Raw genomic sequence first — 20,042 nt, 5'->3', positions numbered from 1 at the left:
TTTTCTAATAATAGAGTTCAAAATGGATGGGTGTTTCTCAGTCAGTTCAGTTCAGTCCTCAGTCGTGTCCGACTCTTTGCGACCCCATGAATTGCAGCATGCCAGGCCTCCCTGTCCATCACCAACTCCCGGAGTTCACTCAGACTCACGTCCATCGAGTCAGTGATGCCATCCAGCCATCTCATCCTCTGTCGTCCCCTTCTCCTCCTGCCCCCAATCCCTCCCAGCATCAGAGTCTTTTCCAATGAGTCAACTCTTCGCATGAGGTGGACAAAGTACTGGAGTTTCAGCTTTAGCATCATTCCTTCCAAAGAAATCCCAGGGATGATCTCCTTCTGAATGGACTGGTTGGATCTCCCTGCAGTCCAAGGGACTCTCAAGAGTCTTCTCCAATGCCACAGTTCAAAAGCATCAATTCTTCAGCCCTCAGCCTTCTTTACAGTCCAACTCTTGCATCCATACATGACCACAGGAAAAACCATAGCCTTGACTAGACGAACCTTTGTTGGCAAAGTAATGTCTCTGCTTTTCAATATGTTATCTAGGTTGGTCATAACTTTCCTTTCAAGGAGTAAGCGTCTTTTAATTTCATGGCTGCAGTCACCATCTGCAGTGATTTTGGAGCCCCAAAAATAAAGTCTGACACTGTTTCCACTGTTTCCCCATCTATTTCCCATGAAGTGATGGGACCAGATGCCATGATCTTCGTTTTCTGAATGTTGAGCTTTAAGCCAACTTTTTCACTCTCTACTTTCACTTTCATCAAGAGGGTTTTTAGTTCCTCTTCACTTTCTGCCATAAGGGTGGTGTCATCTGCATATCTGAGGTTATTGATATTTCTCCCGGCAATCTTGATTCCAGGTTGTGCTTCTTCCAGTCCAGCGTTTCTCATGATGTACTCTGCATATAAGTTAAATAAGCAGGGTGACAATATACAGCCTTGATGTACTCCTTTTCCTATTTGGAACCAGTCTGTTGTTCCACGTCCAGTTCTAACTGTGGCTTCCTGACCTGCATACAGATTTCTCAAGAGGCAGGTCAGGTGGTCTGGTATTCCCATCTCTTTCAGAATTTTCCACAGTTTATTGTGATCCACACAGTCAAAGGCTTTGGCATAGTTAATAAAGCAGAAATAGATGTTTTTCTGGAACTCTATTGTTTTTTCCACGATCCAGCGGATGTTGGCAATTTGATCTCTGGTTCCTCTGCCTTTTCTAAAACCAGCTTGTGTTCTTAGTGTGTCGGAAAAACCATGAAAGTTGGGGCACTGACCATAAGCAAGGTTGATCGAGCCATTTGATCTAAATTTAACATCTGCAAACAAGGCCTGGGAAGAATGCAGTGACCTGTACGTCAGTCCTCCAAAGCACGGCTTGACCTCTTTGGCATTAAGCATTTACGGAAGCACTTGGAAACAAAGCCAAGAGAGTGAGATGGGTGAGGGCAGGCCCTGCCATTCCCACCGTCGTGCCGGGTATCCACATCAGAGGACTGACAGGTGGAAAGTTCAAAAGAAGGGGAACCGTGGTGCTGGACAGGACAGGAGGGCGCTCTGGCCATAAGAAGGCTGCCTTGACTGTGGTCTTCTCGACAGTCAGATGGTATCTTCCACGTTGTAGAGAGTTGTAGAGATCTCAGATGCATGAGAGTGGGGAAACAGCAATACAGTCTTATAGGTTCCTTCCGCCTCTAAGCTGCCACTGCTGCTAAGTCGCTTCAGTTGTGTCCAACTCTGAGCGACCCGATAGATGGCAGCCCACCAGGCTCCACTGTCCCTGGGATTCTCCAGGCAAGAACACTGGAGTGGGTTGCCATTTCCTTCTCCAATGCATGAAAGTGAAAAAATAAAGTGAAGTCGCTCAGTCGTGTCCGACTCCTAGCGACCCCATGGACTGCAGCCCACCAGGCCCTTCCATCCATGGGATTTTCCAGGCAAGAGTACTGGAGTGGGGTGCCACTGCCTTCTCCACTAGACATGGACTTAAAAGCCAGGAAAGTCCATTTATCTGAATAATGTTTCTCGCTCATCAGTGATGAAAGGACAAAGGCACTTTCCTGGGCCGGATGCAGCGCAGACAGAGGGCTAAAACCCCAGGCAGAAACACCGTGCGTAGCTCCTGGAGAGCTCATAACATACAGGATGAAAGGGACCTGTGTTTTTTGCGACTTGCTCTTTTTCAGTTATTGTTCTAGAGGCTTTATACACTGTGGCTGATGGCATCCTCTGCAGAACTCCATTTAGCCGGTACTCCTGTACCCCATCTTCAGAGATGAAGGCACTGGGACCAACAGAGGATAAGTAACGTGCCTGAGATCACACGGGTAGCTGGTGCTGGAGCAGGACTTTGACTCCAAACAGACCAGCGTCAGAACCTGTGTGCTTCTCTGTTCTGATTTGCTGCTTCTCATTTGGAGAGTGTTATAAGTCCACAGGGAAGCTTTTTAGTTAAGAACAAGCATTTAACAACTAAAATAGTTGGGGAAAGGCCTGCTTTAATTCTTCATTTTGAATAAGTATAAATAGAAAGATAGAGATGCATCTCCATGTCATATTTGGAAACCTCAAATCAAGAAGATTGAGTTGACCAGGAAGAAACATGGAAATAGGAGCCCAGGGGAAGATGAGGCCCTGTGATAAAGTCAGGACACAGCTAAAACCCAAGGCAAGAGGTCACCTACAGCTCCAACCATCTATAGGTCTCCAGTCATCTACAGCTCCAGCCATCTATAGGTCTCCAGCTATCTATAGCTCATGTTATCGTCTCTTTCTAAAGAGAAAAGATGACAAGCTAAAACAAGATGTATCTGTAGTCCACTGTATCTGAAAACAACAAACCATTTAGGAGAAAGTAGAAAGCATACAGCATCCATAACCCATAGCGTGGGCCCATGAATTCCCAATTCAGTTCAATCTTTGACAGATCTTGAGATAAAGGGCCTTATTGGGTATTCACATACATAACTGAGTGGAAAATATCTCCAATAGACAATTGCAGCCAAAATTTGGGGGCACAAAAAAGGACAAAAATACCCGTCAGTGGTTTGCTTCAGAGTTCCGAGGGCGGGTTTCTGTCTGGCTCTGTCTGCTGCGTGTTACATAAGCGGATCTCGGGCAGCAAGAGCAGAACAACAATCAATACGACTAAATCGAGTTCAGTGCCTAAACAACTGCGTCTACCACCACAACAAGGCAGAGGGACGGGGTGAGGGAGAGGGGGGATGGCTCCCATTAACACACACGCAGAGTGATGTTTACTTCTAACATACACCATCAAACAGCGAAGGGAACAACAATCTTATTGTCCTATATATATAAAAAAAGAAGCACGGAAGTAGAATTGTAGAATCATAGTCCTCACTTTAGAAACTACTGCATCCAACCATTTACCCAATGAAAGTCATTTCCTCTGCATCTTTTTTTTTCTTAAAAGTCTTTGTCTAAAAATTATTTGTCATCCACAAATACATATATATATATATTTAACAGTGAAAGGAAAATTGACTGCAGAGGTATTTCAAAATGCAACAAGCCGAATAATCACAATTAGAAACAGTTTAATTCATCAAATGTGTATCAGACAACTAGCAAATCACTTTTAAAAGTTGTTATTCATTCTCAAACTAAATGAAGAAAGACACAAAGATTAAGAATATAGTCTATTGGTAAGATGTCAAAAAATAAGAGTTATGATATAACATTATAGATGATTTAACACATTATCTCACTGTACCACATGAGTTTTTTCTATTATTGCATTCCTTTTATTACAGTTATTTGAATTATGAGATTATTAGATGAATTATATCAGGAAAGGACAGCATTAGCAATAAAGAACTATGTTGTTGAAAAATCTTTCATTTTCCAGTGCTATATACATACACTGGAAATTCAGTGTATGGGATCCAGAATTCTGAGTCTCAGACAAGAAATTAGACATCAGGGGTGTCGTTATCTTTTCAGTGGAGCAAGCTCAATTCAGTGGAACTTCATGTGTGTTCCAGTTTTAAAGAGGCATAAATCGACATGCTCTTTCAAATACACTCTATCTTTCTTTCTCATCTTTTTTAAAGAAAGCGAGTTTGCACCTGGTCGAAATCTAATGAAAAAGAAGACTTTCCCTGAGCTTTGGCGAGCCCCTTCTTGCATTAGGGGAGCCTGGTGACCTTCTGCATCTTCAGACACTAGACAGAACCACCTGCACGGCAGAGTCTGTGCCAGCCGTGACCTGATTATCCTTTCACAAGGGGTAACGTGTCCTTGAGGTGGCAGGATTCTGTGTTCTCTGCTTTAATGAGGATGCCATTTTTATAAACATCAAAGCCCGGCTGGACAGCCAGCCCGGCGGGGCTCAGAGGTGCCGACCGCCAGCCCTGTGCTCAGCAGCCATCGGTCACGTGGAAAAGTGGCAGGACAGGCTCCCTCGAGTCACCTGCTCTCCTTCGCCAGGGCTGCGTGGCCTTGGGAAGAGCCACCCTGAGCCCCTGTCACTGTGTCCAGACAGTAACTCAGCAAAAAAAGAAAAAAATAATAATTAAGCTCTCAAGTCATCTGCTTTAAAAATTTAAATGTTTTGCAACATGGTTATTCTTAAGAACTGGTCTGTGACATATTTGTTTTGGGCAATTACTGATTGACAGTCAACAGCGGGACTGACTGACACCCAGAAACTCTTCATCCAACTTCAGAAAGAGATGCTGACTCCATGACCCTAATGCCTGGAGGCCTCCCCCTCATCTCCACTTCCTTCATCCCAAAGATGCTCTTATCCAAGGAATCCCCACTCAGCCTTCCTCTGAACGTGGAAGACTGAAAATCTCCATGCCTGATAGTATCATAGTGCATTAAGTCAATTAAAGACCGACATATACAGAAAAGTAAAGTGAAAACAGGCAAGTGTTAAAAATGGGACACACACAAGTCTCCACTGAACTGTGCTTTCTACATTTAATATAGAAGAGTGGCCCTAATGTCTAATTTCTCATTTGAGACTCAAAATACTGGATGCCATACTTTAGTCCACAGCACTGGAAATTAAAGATTTTTCAGCAACATGCTTCTGTATTTCTATCACTGTTCTATCCTCATGTAATTTGTAGAGTAAGTTTACCAGAAATCAGTAAGCAATATTCATTGTTGAAGTGCACTGCCCTATTATTTAAATAATTCCTGAAAGTAGTTAGTATATATTTACTAATAATTCCACTTTGTTAAAAAGAGTAACATAAAGAAACCCAAGTTTCTGAACACATATTTTTCAAAAAATACATTGCATTTGCTGCAAAGTAAATGGTTGTGATGATTCAAAGAAGCACCATTTTCAAGAACACTTTTAATCAAATATTTTTCAAAGAATTATGACAGAATTTATGAAATCATAAATGGTAGTGGTTGTGTGCATGCTAAGTCACTTCAGTCTTATCTGACTCTTTGCGAACCTGTGGACTGTAGCCCATCAGGCTCCTCCGTCCATGGGATTTCTCCGGCAATAATACCGGAGCAGACTGCCCTATCCTTCTCCAAGGGATCTTCCCGACTCAGTGGTTTAATGAGCCTCTTACAACTCCTGAACTGCAGGTGGGTTTGTTACCATTAGCACCATCCGGGAAGACCCCATATATGATAGATGTTCACAGTACTTTCTTCAGTTCAATTAATACTTGGTGTGGGTATACTACCTAAAATGCCTTGGTTAACCCCACCACCTATCATGCTTTGAAGACGTGGGATTTTTCCTCACTTACAGATACCATTGTAGAGAATGATATAGAGGACTCCGTCTCCTGACAGCACTTGCCAGTAGCTCTGACCTCGGTCCAGGTGCCCTCCGCCCGAGACGGCAGGAAAGACGGCACAGACCGAAGTCTCCACAGCCTGCTGCTGGGGGGCGCTCTCTGCCCCGGGCTGGAGTTGGCACCAGGTCCTGGCACCCTGTCTGGTGCCCGACGGGCATCTGCCAAAGGACACATAGAAGGAAGCAGGAGGGCCAGAAAGGGCCCGTGAAAGGCCGGAACTCCTCAGGCTTCCCAGTCCAGGAGCCGTGTTCTCTGCAGAAGAGGCGGTTTAGACCCGCGGGGTGCTTGGGTTTGGCCGGAAGTCAGCATCTTCTCTTCTGAGAACGCGGCTCCGGTCAGGGTGAAGGAGAAGGGAAGCACGGTGCTTGGGCCCGGCCGTCAGCATCTTCTCTTCTGAGAACGCGCGGGCTCCGGTCAGGGTGAAGGAGAAGGGAAGCACGGTGCTTGGGCCCGGCCGGAAGTCAGCGTCCTCTCTTCTGAGAAAGCGCGGGCTCCGGTCAGGGTGAAGCAGACGGGAAGCACGGCTCCTCTCCTGGCTCAGCCCAGAGGACAGCAGACCGCAGACTCCCAGGTCAGAAGTTAAGAACGCACAGTATCTTCATGGTGAAAAGTGGTATGTTTCTCAGTGCTACACAAATTAGCGTAGGCTGTAAATGCCATCTCTCCATTCAGTAGTTTAATGATATTTGACCAATATAATTCTATTCCTGGGACATATTATGTAGTATATATTTTATATTCTTGGGACATGTTATATATATATTTTCGGGATATATATATATATATATATTTTTTTTTTTTTTTCCTCTCTGTTCATCTTTCTTGATTATTTTAAGAGACATTATGATAAGCACTGCTTCCCTGGAGGCTCAGATGGTGAAGAATCAGCCTGCAATGCAGGAGACCCAGGTTCCATCTCTTGGTCAGGAACATCCCTTGGAGAAGGAAACAGCAACCCACTCCAGTATTTTTGCATGGGGATTCCCATGGATGGAAGAGCCGGCCGGGCTACAGTCCACCGAGTCACAAAAGAGTTGGACACAACTGAGCAACGAACACAAGATGCCTTTAGAGCACGTGTTTGGTAAGTGCTTATCTGTCACCATTTATGTTAACAAAGGAGGTGACTGACACGAAGGTACAGGCGTTTTTTATTCAGACCACACCAACTACATCACCTGTGCTTTAGGAAATAGGCAAAGAGAGCCAGCGCATCTGACGTAGGAATCTATAGTACGTTTCTGTGTGTCACAGCACGTTTTTAAGAATTCTCTGAGAATATAAATTGGACTTTTGTGTGTGTGTGGTTAGTATGTTAGAATGTGGTTTCAAAGTTTAAAGTGTTTACATTTAAAAGAGGAAATTCTAACTAAAGATATCCTTTGCTTCACCTATTTTTAAAGACTAAACTCCCATGGAAAAGGGGTGAGTTGGAAGTAAAGACGTCGTCACATAAGAATGTCTCAGAATGGTTAAGGCAAACTCTTTCCCAGATCTGCTGATGGAGCCACCAGAAGACCATTCCCGCCTGAATCACTCTTCCTGGCTCCGTGATCACTGCATATTGAGTTCTCACCCACCCCATCTTGTTTTAGTTCTTCATTTTCATACCCACCTATGAGTTTTATTCAACAGGGAAATTCTTTTCAGATGGCCCTTTATCAGCTATAAAACTATCAGTCTAAATTTAATCGAGTAGTGTGAACACATAATCTATGACCATTTAAGAGTGGCATTACAGGTGTTAATCCTCTCAGTGAGGGATTTTATCCACTTGTATAAATAACCTGGATGTTTATTTATGAACGACAACATATGAATCCTTATAGAGGAGACACAAACCACAAAACATTTATTTTGTTTTGGCAGAAAAAAGCTTCTATGCTTATCTTGAAGCTTAAAAATAAGTATAAAATGTAGCGAAATAAGGGCTTCCTAGGAGGCGCTAGTGGTAAAGAACCCACCTGCCAATGTAGGAGACACAAGAGACAAGAGTTCAGTCACTGGGTTCGGAAGATCCCCTGGAGGAGGAAATTGCAACCCACTCCAGTATTCTTGTGTGGAGAATCCCATGGAAAGAGGAGCCTGGTGTTCTGCAGTCCATGGGGTCGCAAAGAGTCGGACATGACTGAGTGACTACTTGAACTGAAATAAATTTTCTGGGCATCTTTATGGGGGCCAACCTGATTTCCTTAGAATTTAATTCTACTATAATAGAACTTCAGTACCCTTCCTCCTCCGTACCATTATGGTGTTTTACTGAATGATCCTGATTTCATTTTTGGTTTTGTTCTATGATTAGCACAGGTTAGAGCAGTTCAGAGCTGGAAGGGCTCTAAAGAAGCAGGGTTAGAGATCAGAATGCCTGGGTTTTCTCCTGAAATGCCCTCGTCATGGGTATGTTATCTCCATCTTAGACTAAACACATCGACTGAGTCGCTTAGACTTGAATTACCTGCACCAAGGAAGTTAATATTCTCCTACTGCCCTAAACATTCTTCCAGCTCTGATATTCTGTGGTTGGTTGAAGCACATGGTCAGCAGAGCCAAAAGTATAGTATTTATGTGTGTGTTAGTTGCTCAGTCGTGTCCAACTCTTTGTGATCCCATCTGCCAGGCTCCTCTGTCCATGGGATTCTTCAGGCAAGAATACTAGAGTGGGTTGCCATTCCCTTCTCCAGGGTATCTTCCAGGCCCAGGGATCAAACCCCAGTCTCCTGCATTGTGGGCAGATTCTTTACCATTTGAGCCACCAAGGAAGCCCTTAGAGTGTTTATGCTGTGCTGTGCTGTGCTTAGCCACTCAGTTGTGCCCGACTGTTTGGGACCCCATGGACCATAGCCTGCCAGGCTCCTCTGTCCATGGGATTCTTCAGGCAAGAATACTGGAGTGGGTTGCCATGCCCTCTTCCAGGGGATCATCCCAACCCAGGGATCAAACCCAGGTCTCCCTCATTGCAGGCAAATTCTTTATCATCTGAGCCACCAGGGAAGCCCATGAATACTGGAGTGGGTAGCCTATCCCTTCTCCAAGGGGTCTTCCTGACCCAGGAATCAAACTGGTATCTCCTGCATTTCAGACAGATTCTTTACCAGCTGATCTACCAGGGAAGCCCTGCAGTGTTTATAAACCATGGTAATTCTCAATGCTTTTGATATCAGATGTGAGGACCGGCTGAGCTTCAAAGTGCCACTGGAGTCCTGGCTGATCACCGTCCAGTTACAGCATCTCTGTCAGACTGGGATGAGAGGATGGAGGCATCCAGAATGCTTGGTATTAGTTTGCAATAATTACCTGCAGGTTTAATAAATAAGCACAGTGGAGACTTCTCAGTAAGAAAGGGAATCCTTTTCAGTTTCTACTCAGCCACCCACCAGCTCTGTGACAAAGCCTGAGTGTCTCTGTGCCTCGGTTTCTTCCCAAGTATAAAATGGGTTACTCATGACATGCGGCTCACTGGCTGTGAGGATTTTATGGTTAATGCAAGAAAAGTCCTTAAAACCGTGTCTGGCATCAGATACCCATCTCTTGTGTTGTTCTTCTGCCTGCAAAGTGGGAAACCTGGGTTCGATCCCTGAATTGGGAAGATCCCCTGGAGAAGGGAAAGGCTGCTCACTGCAGTATTCTGGCCTGGAGAATTCCATGGACTGCATAGTCCATGGGGTTGCAAAGAGTCAGACATGACTGAGCAACTTTCACTTCACTTTTGGAAAGCTGACACGAAGCCAGGCTCTGTGACTGCATGTAGGATCCTGGAAAGGTCATTTAATGATCGGGACACTCGATTTCTTTGCCTACAAAATGGGAATGTCTGTTTCACAGGTTTCATTGCCACTGGTCAGATGACGATCATGAAGCTGAAGAGCTGCCGCAGAGATGAGGGGAGTGCAGCCCCCTCCCCCTTTTTTCCAGGAAGACAGCACGCCAGGCTCGCCTGAATCCCTGGCAGGAGATGCTGAGTGGGTCCAAACAGCATGCTGCCTGGGATGCGTGGGAGGGCCTGCTGACTCTGGAAGATCTGCAGAAATCTTATTTTCCAATTAGCACCGCTCTTGCTATTGACAGACCTCCAAATTTTTAAACCCTTGGCTGCACAGAACATTGAGTCACTCACCCCTACTTTTTAAATTGCTTCAAATTGGCCTTTCAAGTCCATTTCCTAGCTTGCATTCCCAGCTCAGGAAAGTACAGAAACGTACCTTCAAAGCGGGTTCTGCAGATCAGTGATTGATTCTTGATCAATGACTTTCTGGCTCTCAGCATGGACCTGGCTGCCCCCCGACCCCCATCCTCCATTCATTCCCACCAGAACCTGGTGTCCTCAGCACTGAAGAGGCTGCGGAGCACCCCTGCTGGGGAGGACCTTCGGCCTCTCTCTTCCAGGCTCTGCTCCAGGTGAGCTCTCGGCAGGAGCTGCCAGCCCCTGACAACAAGGAGGAAAGAAGGAGAAATAACGGAGGATGGCCAGACACCTTCAATAAGTTCTCTTTTACTTATTTTATGGAATAAAGTTGCCTTTTGCTTTTGGGCCAGTGGTAGGTTTCCTTCATAACATTTAAACATGAATATTTTTAAAATATTTTTTGCATTTACATTTATTTTAACTAACTGATCCACATTAATTAACAAAGGATTCATAAATAATTCAAGCTTGGAGCCATGCGCACATTATTTATGTCTTTCTATTTAATCTAACGACCCCTTTTACTGTGTAGCCCCCTGGAAGAAGACTCTGTCTATGGATTCTATCTCTTTAGATATGAGACTAAAACTTTCCTATAAAAACACTGAATATGTTGGACAAAAAATGATCACCTAACTTTCTTCCAACTTTTGCTCCATAAGCATAAAGGCTCATATTCCTATCATTAGTCATGCTTCCAAGGAATATCTAAAATACCTCCTTACCCCCCTCACCACTCCCAGCTGTAGGCCCGTCGTCCCCTCCCGGTAGCTAGCTCACGTCCTGGCCCACAGATTCCTCACAGGACAGGCAGGGAGCTGGGTCCCCAGCTCACTGTTCTCGGCTTTCGAGCCTTCGCTGTGCTCACATTGCACTGGGACTCAAGGCCCAGGCCCCACCTCTGAGACCTTGGCATCCTCTGACCCCTGCCTCCTCTCTGCCATCTTTTCCCCAGATCTCTCTCCCATGGGCTTCCATTCTCCAAAGAAGCTGAGCTCTTCCTGTATCTTATTCACCTTATGTGCTAGATGCCCTGTCCCCCACCTCTTCCTTCTCCCTCCTGCGACACGGCTCCCGGATCATGGGCTGATTTCAGCTCAGCCACAACCCTCCCTGCCCTTTTTTCCCATCATGGCCCCAGCTGGTTTCCTCCAGGGTCCTTGTCACTGTGTGTGTCAGTTACGCCTTCATGTGCTTGATCACCCCCTGAAGCTTTTGAATTGTGGTGCTGGAGAAGACTCTTGAGAGTCCCTTGGACTGTAGGGAGATCCAATCAGGCAATCCTAAAGCAAATCAACCCTGATTATTCATTGGAAGGACTGATGCTGAAGCTGAAACTCCAATACTTTGGCCACCTGATGCGAAGAGCCAAATCATTTGAAAAAGACCCTGATGCTGGGAACAATCGAGGGATGGAGAAGGTGGTGACAGAGGATGAGATGGTTGGATGGCATCACCGACTCGATAGACATGAATTAACTCTGGGAGATAGTGATGAACAGGGAGGCCTGGTGTGCTGCAGTCCATGGGGTCCCAAAGAGTCAGACATGACTTAGCAACTGAATAACAGCAGTCCTCCAAATCCTGAGCTTATAAGACTCAGGTATCAGCCTGGGACTGAGCCTGGGTTCACTGACTGTCCGGCACCCAACTTAATGCTTTGGAGGGCCGTGAGCACTCACTGAACATGTTTTAAAGAAATGAATGGACAAATAATCATGCTGAGCATCTGCATGTATAGAAAGAATCAGATTTTAATTTTAAATCTAAAGCTGAAAAATACCAGGTTGAACCATATAAAATAATTATTCTTTTAGGAAAAAATAGTCAAATGTTGAAACTTCCACGTGCTTCAGCTTAATAGCTCTGCCATGGATACAGGTAGATAAAAATAATATCTCCCAGTGGGCCAGACCTAACCTCAAGGAAACACAAAGATAAAAATGGCCAAAGGGTAGTCGCATCAAGGGTTCACCTTTCAGTCTCTAGTACTTTTCTTGTTCTTGTAATATGCTTCGTGACATTCATTTTAATGTTAAAACATCGAAGACCTGATTGCCATACTGATAAAGACATCTCATGAAATAAAAGGATACAGCTTTGTTGAAAAAGAGAAAGAGCTAGAGAAGGGCCTTCTGATATTTAATGCCACCTTTCCTTCCAGTCCCCTTATTTGTTTTAAAGCTTTAGTTTTATTTCTTTTAGCTACAGTATATATATATGGGGCTGACAGGAGGGATCAGGAATCCAAAGTATACTCTGTCATGAAAGGGAGATGAAATGACGTGATATCCTCTGACTCCGATGCTGTGGGTTCTGTGAGGCACTCAGTTTTGCCAAAGACAGACTGTACTGTTGAAGGTGTTTCACGTTCGTCCCCCTCCCAGCCCCCTCCTCCCTAATCCAGTCACCGAGGAGAACTACTGGAGCAAGCAATGCCAAGTGTTTCTGAAATCACAGAAGTCGGGCCATCCTTGTGGACTACAGGAATGTTGCCTTTGGTAGCGAATCCATCAATTAAAAGGCGCATCAAGGACTTAGCAGCAAGCTGTGCCATCCTTTTGTGTCAGACTTTGCTACATAATTTTCCCTGCACAGGAAGTCATTTCAAATCCGGCAGCAATGATTCCACTGTCAGCGTTGTGTCTTGCAGTGATGCTGCAAAGTTGATAAAAAATATTAATTGCTATGGTGACTTTGCTCGGAAGAGGTTACTTGTAATTTCTGATGGTCAAAGAAGAACACCATCAGTACAGTATTATACATCTTGTCACTTTTAAGAGTTGTGTATTCACACTACTGTTTATTTATTATGAGCTTCATCACGGTGACCTAGTATCCTATGAGAATAGATCCATTTTTTTTTCCTATGAAAGACAAGAAGAGATGGATAGGAATTGTAGACTTATGAAGACAGATTTGTTTGTCTTCAAGGGTAGATGTGTTTGTTCCATTGACACAGATTCTTCATGTCAGAGGGCAAATAGCCAGTGTTTGGGGAATATCCATGATCTGGGTTTTACACATCTTGTGAGGCTTATCTCTCATCTCCCTTTCCTTTCATCTGAGAAGTTTTATTTCCATAGTTGACTCAAACAAAGTCCTCATAGAGGGAAAGAGTATTTCTCTGCCTACCTCATAGTGTTGTGATGAAAATACTGAAACACAGAATGGGGGTAGTATATGGGAAACCAATTAATAAATTATAAATGTATTTCCAATTGTATTGTCATAAAGTCAAAGGAAAGACATATTCATCTTTCCCCACTAATTTTGTTTAGCTATGGAGTTGTCATCTGATCCTCACTGATAGCAGATAATAAGTATGTTTTCCTATTACTTATTTAACTAAGACCCAGAGGACAAGATGCTTCTCATTATCTCTGATGGTCAAAGAAGTCCACCATCAGCACTTTTTAATGAGTTAGCTGACCAGGACCATGATCACTTGGCAATTTAACACTAACTTTAATTTATAAAGCATCTATTATAATAGCTGGAAACAGCTCTTTAATCTTGAGGTACCAGAATACAAAGGACAAGATGGTTGGAAGGCATCACTGACTCAATGGACACAAGTTTGAGCAAATTTTGGGAGATGGTGATGGACAGGGAAGCCTGATGTGCTGCAGTCCACTGGGTCGCAAAGAGTCAGACACGACTGAGCAACAACAATAACCAGAATAAAAGAGGCTGTCAGTGTGGGATAATTCTGCTCTCATTATGACTTTGTGACACTTAAAAGTCTGTTTCTAAAATTTGAAACGAATTAACAACTGTCTGTGAAATGAACAATAGCTAATTTTTCTTCACCTGAATTACTTATGCTAAGAAAAATATGGTCTTCCTGTTGATCAGAAGCAAGCTATCAGTTCAGTTCAGTTCAGTTCAGTTGCTCGGGCGTGTCTGACTCTTTGCGACCCCATGAACTGCAGCATGCCAGGCCTCCCTGTCCATCGCCAACTCCTGGAGTTCACCCAAATCCATGTCCATTGAGTCGGTGATGCCATCCAACCATCTCATCCTCTGTCATCCCCTTCTCCTGCCCTCAATCTTTCCCAGCATTAGGGTCTTTTCGAAAGAGTCAGCTCTTCGCATCAGGTGGCCAAGGTATTAGAAGCTATAGATCTACTGAAATTTTAAAATTTACTTTTCATTATGTTTCTAGTAGTTAGTGAAATCCAGTCCAAAGTTTTATTTCATTCGCTTTTCAAAACATTAGACACAAAAATGCTTGTGCCCTGGATCATACATGCCATGTACATCTAGGCCTCCTGTAACTGACAGAGCTTGCTCAGACTCACATCTCACCAGGCAAAGCTCTATTTTCAGGTCAACGCCTATTAATAATAATTTCATCTAATAGTAGAGTCTTACTGTAAAGTGAATCCTAAGACAACCATTTAAATGATTTTGTGCATTCATATGCTCACTTTGCTGTTTTTCTTCTTTGTATCTTTCCCTAGGCGTGTTTGCCATGAGAAGCTAAAATTGCATCAAATAGGAAAAAAAAAACACTTTTTGTCTATCAGTTCATGCAGGAGGAAGTCCTATTTTCAATACATATATATATTTCCCCAAAGAATTGCCTCTCAAAAAGCTTAAGATAAGGGGAATTCTTTCTTGGATATTCAGGCCAAATTAAGTCCCTCCCCCAGTTCAGAGGTTTTTGTTTCAGTGTGTCTGATTGCCAAATCCATGCGTCCATGCCCCAGTCTGCCTCTCTCTGGAGGCCCAGCCCCACACTGAATGCAGCACAGACTGGGCCTCCTGGAGGAGCAATTAGCCCCTGAAAGGGGAACTCAGCTCCCAGCAGGCAGGATGCGCCGCCCTCCCCTGGGGCCAACATCTCTCCTCCCCTCGGCTTTGCTGACTTTGTTGGGACCTGGAGTGTCCTCTCACTCCGCCCACACATCTTTATCTCATTCTGCACAAACAGCAAAACTGCACTTCACCGAAAGCCAGAGCATTTTGTACACTCTTGATCTGTGCATTTTGAAAAATTCATTTGAAGACATGCTTCAAGCAGTACGAAATATTTTTTTCTTGTAGGTTTTCAGGTTGTAAGTATTCTTGCAACAAGAAAGACAAAATCATTTTCTTTACCCTTCAAGGTCCAGCTCTTTCCCGGCTTATCTTCAGCCCGTACCACAGAACTAGTTTTTTTACATTATACATTAAATTGTGCTTTCATTATATTTAGCAATCTTTTTTTTTTTTAATGAGAACAAAGCAAAGTTCGAATCCTGCTTGAATATCGAAAACTCAATCTTGAAATCCTGTAAGAGAACGTAGGGTATTTTGTGTTCTTCTACCTTCTTTGTTCTCTCTTTCAAAGATCAAGTTGTTTTTCTTTAGAATCCTTGTTTTGTTTTCCAGAACTGGGAGAAACGTCACAAAAAACTCTCATGGGGTCAAAGGCATAACTTTCAAAAAAGACCGTTCAACCATATTTGTTTATTTTGATGCCTCACGAGTATTTTTGAAGGTTATATATAACATCTGATTCAAGAACATTTCCCCATTTAGAATGTTTTTGCCAAAATCTTTTGCACAGAAAACCTACCAAGACAATTTAAACATAATAAAATTATCGTTTCTGTTTTCTCTGGAAGAAAATGCTGCCTTGGAGATTATTCTTTATGATAAATTATCAAACATAACGCTTATGTTTGGATGGAGGAAAGAAGAGAGGAGAAAGCTTCATCTTTCAATGATAGTTTCCAAAATTACAATAAACAATTAAATGGTGACTTTCGGAATTAAAAAGTATGTTTATTTTATAGTCACTACACACATACATGACAGCTTCCACTGAGGTATTTCAAGAATTCTATTATTTCTTTTATGAGACTTATTTATAAGGATTTATTTCTCATCTGTAAAAATTTACTCAGAGTTATAACTAAACATTTCCAAGCCAGGGAATAAGTTCTCCTCATCCAATTCAATTTTTAATTAGTTTGGCCTTTTTTAATCTCCTTGGATTAACATGAACGAGAAAAAGAAAACAGTTGGAAATGCTACAGTGAGTCTAGATTAATGCTACCAGTAATCAATTGGTCGAGACACATGAGGGCAAAACATTATGTAAGTTGCTCGGAAACACATGATTCCTTTTTCTTCTTCAATATCTACAGGACCAAATGTTAAGACTCAAGAATGAACAGTCCATTCATCTTCAAATGTTAACGAGTGTCAGCTATTGAAATATAATTTCTGGAAAGACGGTGACAGAGAAATCTGTTAACCTGCATGGTCCTGACAGACATGGATAATCAATGTTCCTTGTGAGATACCCCAGAATGAATTTGATTTGCATAACTGATCAATGCAAGTGAGAAAAAGATAGTACAGTTTGCCTATTTTCATAAATACAGATATTAAGCAACTTTAAAAGAGCCCTTGGTGAAAAGATATTTAATGGGGGAAAAAAAAATGAAAGCACTGCCTGAGAGAGTAGGAAAGAAAAGAATATTACACACTGAGATCACAAGTTAAATATACAGTTGAAACGCATGTGCTTGAAAAGAGCTCCCTGCTTCTCAGGGGAGACATGAGGTTATGTTATTTTGACTGAAAGAGAATTGAATTTAATAAGTTCAATGTAGGAAACAAAAAGTCATGATGATGGGATGAGATTAAAGCAGAAGGAAGAGCAGGGATCTTAAGAAATGACTGTGGGATTTGGAATTCACAGAGGCAGAGACAAGTCAAAACACAAAACCCTTCCATTGTCTGACTTCCGGAGCAGAAACGGGCTGAATATAAATGAGTGTGCCATTATGCAGTGTCTGAAGAGGTCACACCTGGGCGTTTTGCTCAAAGTCCAGGACAAGACAGCAGCTTAGCAAAGAGGTGAAAAGGATCAGAAAATGTTGCTAACAATTACCCGATATCTGGGGGAATATCCACATCTACAGGAGAGCTTTCAGCAGCTCAGATAACAAGGTGCCCAACTGTGTATCTTAACATTATTATTATTAATATTAACCTCACTTTGCTGCAGCAACAATGAAAGGGTGGGAAAAATTATTTAGAAAGATAAAGACAAAATGAGCACAAAGACAGAAGAATGTTGTCTCTTCACAAGGGGATGGGAGACAGGACTGCCAAAAAACAAAAGGGCATGGATTAAAGGGAAAAAAGACTCACAGATTCAGTGGAACCTGGCAGGAAATTTTATGCAAATTTTATGCTTTATGTGCAAAACACAGGTGCACTCTGTAGTAAGAATACTATGCTTAGAATTTAGACTAAAACCTATCATTTCCCTCTGAGGTCTTGCTAGTTTAGTCACCCAACTGACTACATCTTATTCCTAGGTATGGTAGACAACCATTGAAAGCAATTTATTCACCGGCTTAAATTCTTGCAAAATTTTTGCAAGTTAAAACTTTCAAAGTTTCCTGTAGCCTAAGGAAAAGCCAGCAGTGAACTTGTTGCTATTGTTCAGTCCCTAAGTTGTGTCCAGCTCTCTGTTGACCCCAAGCACTGCAGCATGCCAGAGTCCCCTCTCCTTCACCATCTTCCAGAGTTCGCTCAAATTCATGTCCATTGAGTCGGTGATGCTATCTAACCGTCTCAGCCTCTGCCACCCCACTTTCCTTTTGCCTTCTATCTTCCCCAGCATCAGGATCTTTTCCAGCGAGCCGGCTCTTTGCATCAGGTGGCCAAAGTATTGGAGCTTCAGCTTCAGCATCAGTCCTTCCAATGAATATTCAGGGTTGATTTCCTTTAGGATGGACTGGTTTGATCTCCTTGATGTCCAAGGCTCCAGCACCACAATTTGAAAGCATCAATTCTTTGGTACTCAGCCTTCTTTATGGTCCACCGCTCACATCCATACAGGACTACTGGAAAAACCATTGCTATGACCATATGGACATTTGCAGGAAAAATGATGTCTCTGCTTTTTAATATGCTGTCTAGGTTTGTCATAGTTTCTTTCCAAGGAACAAGCATCTTTTAATTTCATGGCTGCAGTCACTGTCCGCAGTGATTTTGGAGCCCAAGAAAAGAAAATCTGTCACTGCTTCTACTTTTTCCCCTTCTGTTTGCCATGAAGTGATGGGACCGGATGCCATGATCTTAATATTTTAAATGTTGAGTTTCAGTCCAGATTTTTACTAAAACTTGTTAGTAAAACCTAACTTTTCCATTTTTTTTTTCCTGGAGCTGTGCTTTCCAATATGGTAGCCACTGGCTACATATGGTTTTAAAACTGAAATTAATACAACATTCCTAAAAATTAAAAATCCAGGCTTCTAGGTGCACCAGCCACATTTTAAGTCATTGAAAGTCACGTGTGTGTATATTGGACAATATAGATATAGCTCACAGACTCAAAGAAAGTTCTACTGGACAAGTAATGTTCTGGGTTTAATGGAGCTTTTTGATAATATGATCATTTTGGCTGTACAAATTAATGTACAACCTTTTACTCTCACAATATAGAGTTCTGAAATAGGCAGTTTCTAAGTGAATGACATTTACTTGGATGAATATGGATGAAGACATCGTATCAAATAGAAAAAAAATGTTCAAATCTTTTTGGAAGGCTAATTTAAGATGACAAATATAAAACATAGAAGTGTGCCCTGTCTACACGGATATGCATTTTTAAATAAAGTAAAACATGCATTTTTAAAATAATAATGGCATACTGAAAATTGAACTATGTCATAAGACATCTCAGAATATTTCCTGATTTGAGAATTTGCATCTTCCTCACAGTCTTTAACTCATTCAGAGGAAGCTTTCTACCATATTTAATATCACATGTAAAAAGACGTAATAAAACTACTCAGATTACTATCAAAGCAAAATTTATCTTCTGGGATTTTAATGACAAAGATATGATAAGGAGATAACTTAATTTTCAGTCATAAGTTTATAGTTAGATACTGCTGTGATGATTTATGGCAAGGAAATCTCAATAAAATGGAGTTCATTGAGAATCTTATGTTTTCATTGAGGAATGGATCTAGAAAAACACAGAAAAATTACATCCCAAATGGTCTGTAAAATTCAGACAAATTAATTGCCCAGGGGGATGCTAAGGAATTGAGTCTATTCCAATTCATGCTCTTATTCCAACAAAAATACCAACGTGAGGGAGACAAAAGGTATTTGGTGAGGGACTGTAGCTTGACAGCTTTGTATAAAATGAGATGAGATACTCAAGACTCATCCTGAAGGGTGATGGGACTCCCTCTTAAGCAATTTTTCATGTACAAATGCTCCGCTTTCCCATTTAGATTCAGAAGAGCCCAAACTGTAGCAGTGTTGAATACAGATGCAGGAATGTGGCTAAAGCCTTCCTTTTTATTATGTCATAGATGAAGGGTACTTTTATTTTTACTCTGGATCATCTATCTTCTTTCTCTCCTTCCTTCTATTCCTCCCTCCTTCCTTCCTTTCAGCATCTACTTTTTAAAGACATATTGATGGTAAATTATGTTGTCCTTTGGTTTTTGTCTAAAAGCTTTTTATTTAATAAAAGTTTTGTTTTGGAAATTACATGTGCTAATGAAATCAATCACAACACGTGGTTTTCATGTGGAGTAACTAGATGTGTATCCATTAATCACTTTATAAACACACACCCAGTTTTACGGGACATCCCATCAGTTATAAATCACTGGTTCTCAACACTGGGCGCATACTGGCATCACTTGGGGAGTGATAAAATAGGACAACAATTTGTCTCCTAACCAGAACAGCTCTAACAGATCCTCCAGGGGCTAGCTGGGTTACTGGCATTTTTTCCCCAGCTTCCTAGTCAGTACTGCTGTGTAGCCAGGATTGAGAAGTTTGGATGAGATAAATTCTCCACTACTGCTGGAGCCCTAAATTATGGTTACGTATACGCAATGCCGACTACATCAGGAAAAGAGGTCATGTGTTTAAGAGATATTATCACCAAGAGAAAGATATAGGAAAAAAACATATTTACATACTTGAACTGAGCTACAGTCCATCCTAAAGGAGATCAGTCCTGGGTGTTCACTGAAAGGACTGATGCTGAAGCTGAAACTCCAAAACTTTGGCCACCTCATGCGAA

At 42.3% G+C, this 20,042-nt stretch overlaps 1 protein-coding gene across 2 annotated transcripts in view; it reads right to left on the bottom strand.

Moving 5' to 3' along the window:
- NALF1 (NALCN channel auxiliary factor 1) overlaps positions 1-20,042 on the bottom strand; it is a 605,043-nt gene that overhangs the window by 49,833 nt on the left and 535,168 nt on the right. The window lies entirely within an intron of this gene.

The sequence above is a fragment of the Bos mutus genome, chromosome 12 (genome assembly GCF_027580195.1).
Source record: "Bos mutus isolate GX-2022 chromosome 12, NWIPB_WYAK_1.1, whole genome shotgun sequence".
In the NCBI taxonomy this organism is placed as follows: Eukaryota; Metazoa; Chordata; class Mammalia; order Artiodactyla; family Bovidae; genus Bos; species Bos mutus.
The sequence above is the reverse complement of the archived record's forward strand: the minus strand, read 5'-3'. Positions and strand labels throughout refer to the sequence as shown.